The 6,176-nt window shown below is 35.9% G+C and overlaps 1 protein-coding gene across 9 annotated transcripts in view; it reads left to right on the forward strand.

Annotated features, from left to right (window-relative positions):
- The window catches only part of PRPF4B (pre-mRNA processing factor 4B), a 47,961-nt gene extending 45,276 nt beyond the window's left edge, over positions 1-2,685 (forward strand). For all 9 annotated transcript variants that reach the window (XM_036753116.1, XM_036753139.1, XM_036753124.1 and 6 more), the window contains one exon: positions 1,096-2,685. The gene's annotated coding sequence lies outside the window, so the exon portion shown is untranslated. The remainder of the gene's footprint in view (positions 1-1,095) is intronic.
- Positions 2,686-6,176: the final 3,491 nt, after the last annotated feature.

Below are 6,176 nucleotides of genomic sequence, written 5' to 3' on the forward strand. Positions count from 1 at the left end.
TAGTCTTTTCTTCAGTCTTAACTTTTGTTGAATAGTTAAGCTTTAGGTGCAAGGAAGATTAGCAGACCAGGAGACAACTTTACCTCCTAGTAATACTTTAGTACTTTTATTTTAAAAAAGTACTCTTATTAATGGTCTTGAAATTTTCACACAGACAAGATTTTTAAGGGTTATTGTTCTGTTTCTTCACAACTATAAATTCTAAGTGATGATAAGTAATACTAGGTGTGAAGAGCTCGGGATGATGGGCATCTTAAGCTTTTTTTATTTCCCTCAGGTCCCAAATTTAGTGTTGACAGAGGGATTTAAACTAATAAAAATATTGAAGCCTCTATTTATGAAGATCTTGTCCAGTTCAAGCTCCTGCCAATCCCTGTAGTTATCTTTAATTTATATCTTCAATTATGGCTATGCTGACTTCCAAGTATCCTAATGACCCATTTATTCAGGCTAATTTTTAAAATCCCAGATTTTAGAAAATGATGTAATAGATATTACATGTTCCTTACAATTAAGTAGAGTTCAGGTTCTTGGTGATTTTAGTAAATAGTCTTTGAACCTGGGACCATATTGTAGTACTGATAAATTAACCTGTTGAAATGTCACATAGAGGAAATTTTGTTCTATTTCATTCCAACATTTGCTTTCCCCATACTCTGCTTTACCTGTGCTTTATTTTCAGAGTACTTGATCAGAAGCACTGTGGCTGTGTAGGCTAACAGTGAAATTTCTGTCATAAAAACAATCCTTTGCATAATACAAATTTAGGACAAGAAATATACTGTCCTTTTCGTTGTTGGTGAAGAAGTATAGCTGCTTCCTTTTTTGAGGCGTATCATATGAAATTAGAGATATGTACACTACTACATCATACCAAGTGCCTAACCATACTCTCCTCATGCCAAAGGCATGATTTTTAAACTTTTACTTCTCCCGGATGGAATGTACTATTTTATTGGAATAGTCACCAAGTTCATTTGTGTTTACTGTGTCATAATGTATTCTTAAGTTGATTTATGAGTACTCTGCAGTCATTTTTGTAGGTAAAACAGCATGCTATCCCTTTCTTAATCTCTCTTTTCCCTCCGTGTATAGGGTAAGTGACTATTCTTCAGAAGAACCTTTTGCATTTAAATGGTCAAGATATGGGAGCCTGTTCTCTGCAGTGTTGAAGATACATCCTTAACTATTTCAATGACATGTTGAACTGGAATAAGCATTAAGGAGCACATTTTCTTGGCTTACTTATTGATCACTTAATGAAATGTGCCTCTTTTACTCTGTAGTCTTTTTTTCTCCTTCATTTAAGTTTGGTATTTTGTATGCCTTCACTTTTAGAACAATGATCTTCAAAAACATTTCCAAAGTGGCAAGACATCATTTTAAGTATTTGTTGTATGTTTTTTATTCCTTTAGATATGCTGTTAAAATACTTGTTTCCCACAGTAGCAAAAACACATGCTGTAACCTTAAAATTATTAATAAAAATATTTAGGTGTTAAAATATTACTGTTTAGCTTTTACTATTCCTTTAACAGACCTAAATCAGATCATTAAAATTCTTTTAGCATGGAGGAAAATACAGTATAAATATCAAATACAAAAGTAATGTACATTTCTTCCATTAAAGGACACTAATTTGGCAAGAGAAAGGAGACTGATTTCAGCATGCTTTTGCTTTTACACTAACTTTTCTTGAGGTTGATGTGTTAATTCTTTTCCTGACTAATCTTAAATACTAGGAGTGCCAGAGAAAATGGTAATAATTGTTCCTTTAGAAATTAGAAATGGGCTGCTTACTGCAATGCTTGCACAAAAAAGGCCCGTTACACAAAAGTTTGGGGATTGGAAAGGGAACTTAATCCACAATTTCCTGCCTTCCACTCCAAAACTAGAAAGAACAAATTTCTCATAAATGTTTGAGACTTTTATATACACCCTCAATCGAGTTAGAATTCACCTACCACCTCTTAATTTAGAATTATTTGTTCTGTTTTCCAAATACTTAAATATACTGGGCTACTGTAAAACTGCATTATGGTTGTGTCAAATTTGCCATATGTTTAGAGCATTTAGTCTTGTATATTTCATAGCCTGTACGTTTTAAAGTTAAGGTCCTAAGATGTCTACTTCAGAAGGATATATTTCTAGTTGTTTGTATGCCACTGAAATGAATGGAAAAAAGCAACTGCTTATATACAGTAAGATGTGAGGCAGATAATGTAGAATATCAGATGGGAAAGGAGACAGGACACTTATGAAGACCCACTAATTGGAGCCTCTCAAGGTTCTTTCTATTTAGTCTTGATTTTTTGAAAGAGAGATATCCAGTCTTTATTTTCTAGGGTCATTATGCTTATTTGCTGCTGTATAGCTAATCAGGTGAAGGGCCTATGGAGAGCTCACAGTGTAAAAGCATTATATATACTGTACTTGTATTGGAAGGAATTAGCTTTCATGCAAAGATAATTTTAATTTTTGAGTCATTTAGCAAAATTTTATATTTACAAGGAAGGGTGTCAACAAAAAAACATAACTGAACTTTTTAAAATTTGAAGGATATGAAATGTAAGTTCTTTGGTACCAGACAGTACAAATTTGAGATTTTTGCTTATATCAGTTTGAATTGTGTAACATGGTAAGAGTTTCTGAATCCAACTCTAAATAAATATTCTTCTCCCTGAATATGTGGCTTGTTTGTTTTTATAAGGGGTGGGGTTGATGATGGCTGGGGTTTGTTTCTTGAGGTTGAACCAAATGGGCTGTGAAGTTATTGGTCTTAAATTTTACTATCTTTTTTACCCTTTTCTGTTGCCGACTTCTAATTATGCAGAGTGGGGTTGGAAGAATGTGTAGGGAAGGGAGCCGAATGTAAAATGATTTCAGAATTTTAAATAATTAGACTGATCCACCTATGCAGCTGTTTGAAGTTTGCTTTCCATAGAGAGAAGTCCTGAAGCACAGGATAGCAGGCATCCATTTATGAGGAGAGTATCAATTAGACATCAAGTGCTTATTTGTGTTAAGTACTGGACATACAAAAAGCTTATACTTGGAAAAAGAAGTGACATCCACACTGCAAGGGGGGGTGGGGGGGCAGGATGTCTGAGAAGACTTTTAAATTAGGCCTTGATGGAAAACTGAAGAGGGTTCAACAGACATCTGGGACATTATGAGCACTACTTAATGTTTATATTGTTTACATGAATCTAAACTATTATCATCTAAGAAAGTTACTTTCAGAGGAATAATAATGTCAGAATATAAGGATATGACTTGACCAACAACACACAGTCAGCAAGCATTTATTAAGCAGCTAGGTAGCAACTAAGTAGTGCCATACCTGGGGAGTCAAGATTTGTTATATTCTATCCTCAAACAACTGAATATTTACGAAAGGCTTCGCAAACATTAAAGGGCTACATAAATATTGCTAACAGGGCCCATTCCCATTCTGATTGCCACAGGAGTTCTCACTTATTCCTTTCACCTGGGCCAGTTTGTCCCACCCCAGGCAACCTAGTGAATCCACTTCTGGGGACTTGCCATTACTAATACCTCCATTGGTGTGGACACCCAAGCAATCGATTAGATTAAGCCCTGTAGAATCTCAGACCTTGAGATCTGCTAGCCTCAGACTCCTTGATAGTAGGGATTAAAGGCATATGCCATCAGGCCCCATTTGATTTTCACATGTAAATAAAAGAGAGGGTGGCATGAAGTAGTGCAGCCTAGAAGATCAGGTTGCTAGTCCCAGCTGGTACTGCCTGTGACAGCAGTCCTAACTTATCAGCCAGCCCCAGGCAACTAAGACTTAAGTGAATTGCTAATGTACTTTAGCTGAGGGATTCCACTTGGGGAGTTCGAAGCCATGAAATTATAGGTCAAGACAAGATCACCTAAAATCCTAATCCAAAGTCTCATTGTTGCGTGAAAAGTAACCCTGGTTTCTTGAAGGCTCCAACAGGTCTTAGCCTAGTTGGAAAGGCTAAACGGGACCTAGATAAACTGACAGTGCCTAGACCTTGAGGTTCACATCAGTGTGTTGGCCAGAGCAACTTTAACAGTCCAATTAGGTATACAGAGGGGCTATGACGTATGCTATTGGGGAAGATTATTATCACATCACAAGTCACATTTTAGAATGCAGATAGGTTATGAAAATCGTAACTTTGCCTCTATAGTACAAATCATTTTATACGTTTGGCTTTTGAAAATGATAGGTGAAAATGTTTAATTACAAAATGATGTTTTGTTAGAAAACTTTTCCCTTCTCTCCCCATGTATGAAAGAGAAATTCCCATGTTTGCAGTTTTTATCCAAAGTTACCACAATTTACTTTAGGAAATCAGCTTCACCAAGAAAATTTCAGAAAGATTTTATTCTTTTAATTACAAAATCTTACTCAGTGGAGTCTCTTGTATTGCATTGCCTAATGGTATCTATACTCCTTATAGTCAAGACAGTATAGTTTTTCAAATTAAAATTGCTTAAGGCAATTTTGAATGTCAATTGCTAAAATATTTTACAAATTGTTTTAATAATTTTTTAAGGTTGGTATGATATTCCAAATGAAGGAGCTATAAAAGCTAATAACTGTCATCACTTCATACAAGAATAAGGACTCGTCACTTTTGCTGGATCATAGCATTTTAAGACTGGAAAAGGCCTTTGAGGCCATATGGCAAGAAGGCCAGCTACATCATCCCTCCTCTGCATCAAAGATGGCCATTCAATCTCATATACTTATTTTGATAAAAACAATACCCTTTGAAGGCATCCCCTTTGGAGGCACTGTTGTATAATTCTGAATATCATTCTATATTACATTGTTTCAAAATCTGTCTCCTTATACTTTGTACCCTTTGGGTCTTAGTTCTATAGTTTGGAACAACCTAGCACAAATTTGTTCTCTGTTTCAATGTGATAGTTTCAAGTACTGAAAAAACTAAAATCTAATTTGCTGAGGTTTAACATGTAAATTCACAAGTGATCTGGTAGATATAAGAGTTGTACGTGCAGCAAGATAAATGGGAGGAACATCAGAAATAACCAGGCTATAGTTTGGGGTAGGGAGAACAGTATTGCTTGAGCACCACCTATGTGCAAGACACTATGCCAAGTGCAAGCATATTATCAAGGAAAAATAGGATAGGGTGGTCAGAATAAGGATGAAGGAAGTATGGAAATGGAGATTACTGGATGATGAACTAAATGAAGTTTGCCTGGGAGGAGAACAGGAAGGCAGAGATGGATGGCCAGGTTAAGAGCAGAAACCGTGAAGGAATACAATGTCCCTTATGTTGTATCTCAGTGACACATTAGATCCCTTGTCCACAACAAAGAACTGAGTGCTTTTTGCACTGAAGGGAGAGAGAAAAAGGGGTGCTATGTTATAGCTAGACTTTCTGCATTTTTTTTCTGACATCATGCAGTAGTCAGCACCCGTCACCCTCTTCTCAAATATTACAACTATTTGAATTCTCCAGCTGTCCCTAGAAACCAAAGCATATAGAAGACAAAAAGATGTCCAAAAAGCATGGATAAATGCATGATGACTCAAATTTTCCCCATTTAGGCTCTTTCTTTTTTGCACCCATTAATCACTAATTTATTACAGAGAAGAGCTTTAGATGTTCCACTCTTGGCTTCTATAGAATGGAAATATATTTCTAGCAATGTATAAAGTAAAGTATTCACCTGAACAATCCTACTATAGAGGGTGCAAAGTTGTGGAGAAAGGAGGACTGGTTGTTCTATTTAATTTGGCAAAGTGGAATTTTACTTAGTACATCTTGCTCTACACTTGACATTTACAAACCATTACATTGCCATGTAAAGCAAGTAGTGGCTGCATATACTTGAGTTTCACTTGTGTGGGAAAATGGCCAGTGTCACATTATTATTTCATACTTCAATCTTCTTTAAGAGGCAACCAAGGGTAGTGGAAATCCTGCCTCTGAGAATTACTAGCTGGTGACACTAGGCAAATCACTCAACCTCTTTGTGCTTTAGTCAACTCTCAGGACTTACTACAAAGTTACTGAATAGCACTGGTGAAGGAATGAAAGGGATAGTTTCCTATAATGACTAAGTCACAGAAAGTTTCTTATTCCTAATGTCTCTATGAAACAAGTGGACCTAATCTCAGATCTTTTTGATTCATTATCTAGCAT

This window comes from Trichosurus vulpecula, chromosome 1 (assembly GCF_011100635.1).
Source record: "Trichosurus vulpecula isolate mTriVul1 chromosome 1, mTriVul1.pri, whole genome shotgun sequence".
Classification (NCBI taxonomy): domain Eukaryota; kingdom Metazoa; phylum Chordata; class Mammalia; order Diprotodontia; family Phalangeridae; genus Trichosurus; species Trichosurus vulpecula.